This window comes from Macrobrachium rosenbergii, chromosome 29 (genome assembly GCF_040412425.1).
Source record: "Macrobrachium rosenbergii isolate ZJJX-2024 chromosome 29, ASM4041242v1, whole genome shotgun sequence".
Lineage (NCBI taxonomy): Eukaryota > Metazoa > Arthropoda > Malacostraca > Decapoda > Palaemonidae > Macrobrachium > Macrobrachium rosenbergii.
The window spans coordinates 1,058,545-1,067,589 of NC_089769.1; positions in this window are offsets into that span (position 1 = coordinate 1,058,545).

A 9,045-nucleotide genomic window follows, 5' to 3' on the forward strand; every position below is an offset into this window, starting at 1 on the left:
GAATTCACCCCCCTACTTAAAAGCACGTTTAGTGTCGTTCCTTTAGGATACGATTTAAAAGAACGTTTACTGTCGTTCCATTAGGATAAGATTTAAGTCCGCGGTTCTTTTTTCGCAGCGTCAGCCTTTTTAAGGTTAGTTTATAGAGCCTTTTTCTTTTACGAATAAGATTACGCCTTGGCGTCATGAGCTTCTATAGATTAGGTGTGTTATCCTTGCAGTTTGTTTTTATATAATGCATCTGTATACACTTGTATTCTGAATTATCCTAAAAAGGATAACACAAAGTTTTAGTTAAATATATTCAACTGAATTTTATGAAAATATTTATAAATAAGGCTATTTCAAGTTAAACAAGACTCAAGGAGAGAGAGAGAGAGAGAGAGAGAGAGAGAGACTTATATATTATCATCTAAAAGAATAAGAAGACATTTTAGGTAAATAATATTAATTGTAGCAGCATAAGAATATTTATGAATAAGGTTATTTCAAATAAAAACGAGAGAGAGAGAGAGAGAGAGAGAGAGAGAGAGAGAGAGAGAGAGAGAGAGAGAGAGAGAGAGAGAGAGAAACTTATGTTTTATCCTAAAAAGGATGACAAGGTATTTTAAGTAAATACATTTAACTAAAGCATCATAAAAAATATTTATGAATAAGACTATCTCATACAAAAGACATTTAGATCAGACGAAATTCTAAGAGAGAGAGAGAGAGAGAGAGAGAGAGAGAGAGAGAGAGAGAGAGAGAGAGAGAGAGAGAGAGAGAGAGTTAATAGAAGAATATTGTAATGAAGAAATAGAGTGAATGCTAAGTCTGACACCTACGAAATCAGAAATGATTTAAATTTGTTTTGGCATTGTTCGTGGAGCTGTGACAGTACCTTGACAGAATATTTTGTTATTTAATGAACAGTCATTTAAATAATGAATTTAATGTCGTATCAGTCTCTTTATTTATTTATTCATTTATTTATATACATTCTTACCCACGCATAACAACAATTGCTTTAAAAATAATGACGAAAGTGTGAACACCATAAGACGTTGGAACTTTCGAAGGAGGAACTAACTAAACGAGTAATTAAGGAACAATTCATCAAATGTGTCATTAATGACACTTGTTAGACGGGAAAAACTATTGAAAAGGCTGTTTTTTTCATTAAAACTTTTAACAAGGCATGAGAGAGAGAGAGAGAGAGAGAGAGAGAGAGAGAGAGAGAGAGAGAGAGAGAGAGAGAGAGAGAGAGAGATTCATAACTCCTCGTCAGTCAAAGCGGTCTAACTGCTACCTGACAAGTATATTTAAATTTCTCCCATGAAATAACAAATCAATCTCCGATTCGCAGTAATATAAATAACACACACAAAAATGTTGGAATATTTTTCTGATGAAATACTGTAACCCTCTCCCATAGAGTATATTTTCCCCTTATATTGAAAACACCGAAAAACCCCAAAACAGATCAAGTTTAAAAGGAAAAACATATGAAAGAATATTGCAAGCCATCGCGTCTTCTGTTTACAATCCAGTCTCTCAACTACGCATGCGCAGAGTTTCCTAACGAGTTCAGAAGAAACATTCAGAAATTTTACTTTCCCCTTCAATGGCCGTAACCATCACCCAATGCCTCAATTCGCAAACAAACATTTCCGCATAAATCTTAAATATATGTCATTCACGACAGGAAGTCGAGACGTTTATGACATAACTTCACATTGTCACTTTTCCCATCAACTTGCCAAAGCGTCCGAAACATTTGTCATATCTCTCGGTGAAAGGCATTTAAATATTTTCTGTACGTTTGCGAATTCCCTAACTGAGAGAGAGAGAGAGAGAGAGAGAGAGAGAGAGAGAGAGAGAGAGAGAGAGAGAGAGAGAGAGATTTAGGAAAACTATATAATGAAGAGAAAAGAGAGAGAGAGAGAGAGAGAGAGAGAGAGAGAGAGAGAGAGAGAGAGAGAGAGAGAGAGAGAGAAATAAGCTGTAGGTCCCGTTGCTAGGTAACCAATTGGTTCTTAGCCACGTAAAAATGAATCTAATCCTTCGGGCCAGCCCTAGGAGAGCTGTTAATCAGCTCAGTGGTCTGGTTAAACTAAGATATATTTAACTTTAAAAAAAAACTTTGTTGTATGTAGGTCTATAAACCTATAGGTTACTGGCTGTCTCAACATGTCTCGTCCTCTGAACATGTCGCTGTGATGCATAGAGACATGTATTCCGTCAGTCATTTTGAATTCTTTGCAACATGTAGGTCTATATGATATTGTCTATGCCATCAAAGCGTAGGAAACAACTTTCATTACTCGATTCAAAATAAAAAGAACTGTACTTTATATGCGTTTAATGTTTTCTTTAAACGATATGTCTCACAGATTGGTAATATCAAGAAAGAGAAGTTCGGTACGCTAGTCTAGACCTATACCCTACAATTACTCCTTTGGCAAGACGCTATATCATTTAAACCTTATTCTACGTATATAATCTAATTTCCTCTATATCAAAATAATTTCTCTATTTAAAAAGTTATCGAATCGTCATGCCAAGGAAAAATAGCCTTTATGAATGATAACAAGGAAAAGAGTCTTGCCTAAGCAAGCGCTAGGCCTATGCTTATTTATCGGCAAGTATTATTGGTTTGCCCTTCCAAGAAATTTTTTTCCAAATAAGACGAAATTCTTTCTCATAGCATTCATAATTTAATAACTGCCTCTAAGTATCGTTCAACAGTAGCTAAATATGATAAAAGTAAGATGCAATTCGTTAAATAGATGTAATATCGTCATCACAGTGTTGCTATTTCTTGCTTACCATTAGGCCTATAATAAATTCTTGACGGTAAGTAGGTCTGCTTGCCATTGTACATGTTAACATGACATGTGTTAAGCCTATAACAGTGAGGCATGAGGACACTATAGTTGTGAGTCTGTATTTTGTATCATTATATTACGGAGATCGCCTATGTTACTGACTCTATGGTTGACACAAGTGTCTCAAGAGGAATTATTCCATACTTTTCTGTTTTGGTAATATTGTGTCCTCAGATAAGCAGCTCATCAAACACGTTAAAGAAAAGTGAAGCTTTTGAGAATTCTGTTAACAAAATTAATGTAGTTAACGATATTTTAGAACTTGTATACAGGGCAATTAAAAGTTCGTTTCCCCATTCAAACTTCGCGAAATTAATACCCCGCAAATTAAAGAAATCTGCCCAGCTCTGGCAATAATCGTTTTGGTAATTTCTTTTGTAACTTCTTTAAAAGACATATTTCATAAATACTCTCTCTCTCTCTCTCTCTCTCTCTCTCTCTCTCTCTCTCTCTCTCTCTCTCTCTCTCTCTCTCTCTCTCTCTAGGGTTCGAGTGTTCTCCAGCTGGGAGAAGTAATCTAAACTTCGACCTTAAAAATATCGAACTTAGAGAAGAAGAAGAGTGAAATTATTTTTTCCTGCAACGGGAAGCACTGAAGAGTCGATTTGCATGCGTCTGTAAATGTAACTAAAGATATACACTAATATATAATTACGTACGTACAAGTGGACCGTTTATTTGTGTGTATATCAACGCAAATGCATAATATATATATATATATATATATATATATATATATATATATATATATATATATATATATATATATATATATATATATATATATATATATATATATATATATATATATATATATATATATATATATATATATATATATACATACATATACATATAATAAAAGGAGAATTGTTTAAGGGTAGTAATGCATTGCATCTTCGCTTGAACCTTTGAGATGCCAATTGCTTCCAACTACTTTATTCAACAATGAATATTGTTATGGCAGAATTCCTCCACCAAGCCTCGGTCCCCTCATAATAATTGGACTCTCCATTCTCATCTGTATCTTATCTGGGCCTCGAATTCCCGTCTTACATCCTTCGGGAATATTCCCAAAACGATATTAATGATTTCCCTTTGTCTCTCTTATACGCGAGACACCGTGATTCATCTCCAGTCGCTGATTACGGTGTCAAGTCTGAACACAACCGGCTGATTTGTGGAACTAAGACGGGTTAGCCCAGGGGCGAAGTCCACAGGGCAGTCTACACTTTTCGCGGGAGGAATGACCCATTTTTTGTGGGTCGTTTGAAAGAAGGAGAATGTGGGAGAAAGGAGTTCGCTTCGAAGGAGAATTTCTTCTTCGTTTTGATACGTTTTTGGCGTCCTGGTCTAATGGTGGTTTACAGAAGCGAATTGGAATTTTTTCTAAATCTGGGTCTTGACTGAGTTCAGATTTGAACTCGTTCGAGAGAAACTTCCTTTATTGTTTTTTTGCTTTCTAACGTCACTTCAGCCCTTGACAGCAACCTTTTTTTACTGTACCTCCGTTCGTAGTTTCCACCCTCTCCTAACGATTGTTTCGTAGTGCAACTGCGAGGTTTTCTTCTTATCACGCCTGTCAAAACTTTTTTACCTTCAATTTTCGTTTCAAAACTAAATGACCTCATCGTAGATCCCAGACCTTGACCTTTGGCCTAAATTTTGTATTCCATTCCATTCCGTGACAGTCAAAATACTCCACTTTGCTTAATAATCCTCTCCTGAATTAGATCTACTTAACCTGCGCCAATTTCAGAATAGAGGAGAAGTATTAGAACGCACAAAGTAACACTTACGATTTTCAGCTCTGAAAGACTGGCAAAGTCTGTATAAGAGATTCAGTCTTGCACGCAGCCTTTGACTGAGCCTTATCAAGTCGGTCTGCAAGCCTGGTCACTGAGTCTGCAAGCCTGGTCACTGAGAACTCCTTGTGAATTCGACGTAAGCTGCTTAAAATTAGAAATCGCAGAGTCCATTCCAATTTTAGTCCCCTCAGCTGCGTAACTTCAAGCTCCAACTGCCAGGAATTGACCTTAAACATTTTTATACTCCATGGACTTTTAGAGAGAGAGAGAGAGAGAGAGGAAAATTGGTAAAAATTCAATTATAAAAATTCACAGAGCACAATAAGAAACTGTTACGTACCTTTTCATAATTCAGAATTATTATTATTATTATTATTATTATTATTATTATTATTATTATTATTATTATTATTATTATTATTATTATTATTATTAGACAAACCTTATTCATGTGGAACCAGACCACAGGGCCTACTGACCTGAAATTCAAGCTACCAAAGAATAGGCCTACTGTGTTCATTTGAAAGAAGTTACAGAAGATAATAGGAAATACTGAAACACGAGATCATTTATTAGAAAAAAGATAAAATAATAAGCAAATAGATAAAAATATTAATAAATGACTAAAATACAAGGTTAATTGACTTAGCGTAGTCATGCACTAAGATTTAAAGTCAATCAATCTGCTTTGATTGTCAGAGGTCCCAAAACTTGCTGAACATTCATCTCCAATTTTCAGTTTTCTGTAAAAGAAAACTATTGTGCCGGCTTTGTCTGTCCGTCCGCACTTTATTCTGTCCGCATTTTTTTCTGTCCGCCCTCAGATCTTAAAAACTACTGAGGCTAGAGGGCTGTAAATTGGTATGTTGATCATCCACCCTCCAGTTATCAAACATTCAGGATTGCAGCCCTCTAGCCTCAGTAGTTTTTATTCTATTTAAGATTAAAGTAATCGTGCTACTGGCAACGATATACGATAAACCTCCACCGGACCGTGGTTAAAGTTTCATGGGCCGCGGCTCATACATCATTATACAGACACCACCGAAAGATAGATCTATTTTCGGTGGCCTTGATTATACGCTGTAGTGGCTGTACAGAACACTCGATTGCGCCGAAGAAACTTCCCCGCATTTTTTACTTGTTTTCGATGTTTTAATATTCAATGAGAAGAGCTAACGGGTTATATTTACAAGTTAAGCATCGTACTTCGTGTAAACGAGAAGAAACGATGGTAGGCCTAAATAGTCTTTATATGGCCGTTAGAGAGGTGTGATATACATAATTGCCATCATAGCAATGGAAGGACGGATGCTTAATCCCATTCGGGTTGATAGGGACCTTCTTCTTGTATATTTTCTTAAGAGAGGGACTTTAAATCGATTACTTGGCGAAAATTCCCCCTGAGGACGTTGCCTAATTGGAACTTCAAAAGTTCAAGCGAAGATGCAATGCACTAGGCCTACTACCCTAAAACAATTCACTTCAATTCACCTCGTATTTCCTCTTCCTGAGAGTTGCACGACACAATGAAAGTCCACAAGACAAAAGAAAGCTTATCTTTCCCGTTTTGATGTAGCCTCACCGCCCGCCTCCCTGTCGTTGCTCCAGGAATTACGTCCGGGAAAATATCATCTTCCAATTTCTCATTCTTAGTCTTCGCCTGATGGTCAGAAGTCTTCTAAATCTCTTCATGTACTCGCTGAGCTGTTAGTCTTTTCTCGTCTCTGGCGATCCTCTCTCCCAGATGACGTTCCTCTCTCTCTCTCTCTCTCTCTCTCTCTCTCTCTCTCTCACACACACACACACATGAGGATCTTATTAAAGAAAGATATGTGATGCTTATAAAACCTAGTTCATATCAAGTCACTTCCACAAAGAGAAACAATCCTGATCATTAGGAACAAAGATAACTTAAATTGACACCATTTGCGGCCTTTGATTAGAGGATGAAAATACCCGTTGATGATTCAGAATCTGGAAATATCTTGGTAAGTGTCAAATGTTTTCAGTGTGGGTAAATCAAATATTTTTTAATCAATTTCTACTCATCATATGCTTCTATTAACAAAAACTTAAAATTTCACTCGTTGTGTTTCAAAGATTTTACTGATATACAGTTACTGTCAAACGAAAAACGAATTTTAAACAAGAAAACCTTTCTGTGAGAAAGTCAAGGCAGAAACAGCTGCTGGTCTATGCAGCTCCCATCTGCACAGGCGAGAGTCTGAGAACTTCCGACTGCAGGTTAATACGATTTCCTCTCGGGTCAAGAAACAAAGTTCGAGAATGATTTACTAGATCTCAGAGGCGGGGCTGGAAGTATTAATTCAAGTGAATTCAGAGAGAGTAAATCATGACTGGAAACACATGGTTTAATTGATATCTGTTCGTTTCACAGAACATATTTGCCAAGTTCCTATTCAGATTTAATATTTGCAGATAATGATAACAGAGAATATTGCAAATCTAATCAAATAAATCCTTTTAAGAACGAAAGCTAAACGGGATGAAGATATCACTTCAGAGGAAGAAAACGTACGATTGGATTTATCAAAGTTAGAAAAGATAATTTACAACAATTGCCTTAGAGTTTTCAGAGGCCTCACAAAGCAAGAATCTCCTGATAAAATAAGATCGCTGATAACATAAAAATCTCTTCAAATAATTACTTGATATTTTCAGTGAGTATAGTGGCCTTACATCCACATTAGTTTCTGAGTTCCATGAAAGGGGTTCATTATTCAATCTGATTATAGAGATTCGTGTTAGGGTAAGGCCATTTTAATGTGACACTATCAAGGGAATATGCCATGCAGGACAAAAAGGGGAGTCTTTGGCTATGAGAGTTTGGTGCTGGGGGCGCAGACGTAAAAACAGAGAGACTGTCGTACAAAACAGAATCTCTATTGAAAGAAAATTATATGTTTGCTATACATCAAGGGGGAAGACTGGGACAGAAAATGAGGCTTCGCTCCTCAACCCAGGGACCTTCTGCCATAAACTTTATTTTGGATATTATGCAGATCAGAATTTTCCTGACAACTCATTTCAATAATACAAATCACAGGTTCTGTATCATTTATGTTCTAGGTATTGTCCCTTCCTGGAACCCTTTCAAGCTATATCCATTTGAATATAGGAGTCCTCTCTCTCTCTCTTCCTTGGCGCTGCCTAAGTAACGACTGTAATTATAGGACTAAATAGGCTCCCATTAACTCTCAGTTAATATGTATGCTATTTTCATCGCAGTGCTTTATACTCAAATATACATAGCATACTACTCTACTTATGCGTTCTGGTAGTTATATAGATACAGAGATCACGGTTAAAAGCATTTATGAATTTTTATTAAATCCCAGCATTAAATAAATAACACATCACATTTCCAAAGTTCTCAAGGTAACGTATTCAGAACATCGAGTCCTTCTCCTACACATATTCTAACATGGAGTGAATTACTAAATTACTGGCTCTCTTCCAGTTTTCACAGAGGTTTTTTAAATATCTAATTTTTTTATTTCAGTTCCTAAAAAGTTCCCTTCATGAAATCATTACAAACTTTAATTTTTCCCAAGTTCTCTTGGATTAATAATAATAATAATAATAATAATAATAATAATAATAATAATAATAATAATAATAATAATAATAATAATAAAACACTGTTGACTTTCTTCCAACAAGTAGGTTTTTTTAAAATATATTTTCATTTCAGTTCCTGAAAAGTTCCCTTCCCAATATCATTGCCAACTTCCCTTCTTCTTTGATTCTCTTGGATTTCAGAGCAAAAAATAATTATGAAAAAAAAGACTATTGACTTTCCTCTAACTGGTAGGTTTTTTAAAATATGATTTTTTCCAATTCAGTTTTTATTAATAATTCACCCCGACAAATCGTTGTAAAAAGGCAGTCTCTCTAATTCCAATCCGCACGTTCTTCTCTTCTAGAGAACGAGGAGTCAATAACGACTGCGTTCCAGAAGGTTGTCGACTCTCCTGAGTTTAAGTTCAGTTAAATGCATCGCGTGGAGTTGTAACTTCCGCCCACAAGAAGAATTATGGGTCTATTAAGCTTCTCGGCTTCACTCTAACGTACGCGGACAGGATAAACACATTCCGGGTCACTGCCTAAAGAATGTTTTTATTCCTCCTGCCTTTCGTTTTCCAATATCCTTAAATCTTGCATTTGTATGCCAACAGTATTACAGGTCTGGTTGTTGGAAATCTGAGAATTCAGGCTCAGGGCGTTTATGTATTTCATTTGCCACTGTAAGGCAGTGAGTGAGCAATAACAAAATTATATATTATTCATTATACTCCTAAGAAATGAATGGTTGTTACTAAGTTTATATGTGTAATAACTAGATA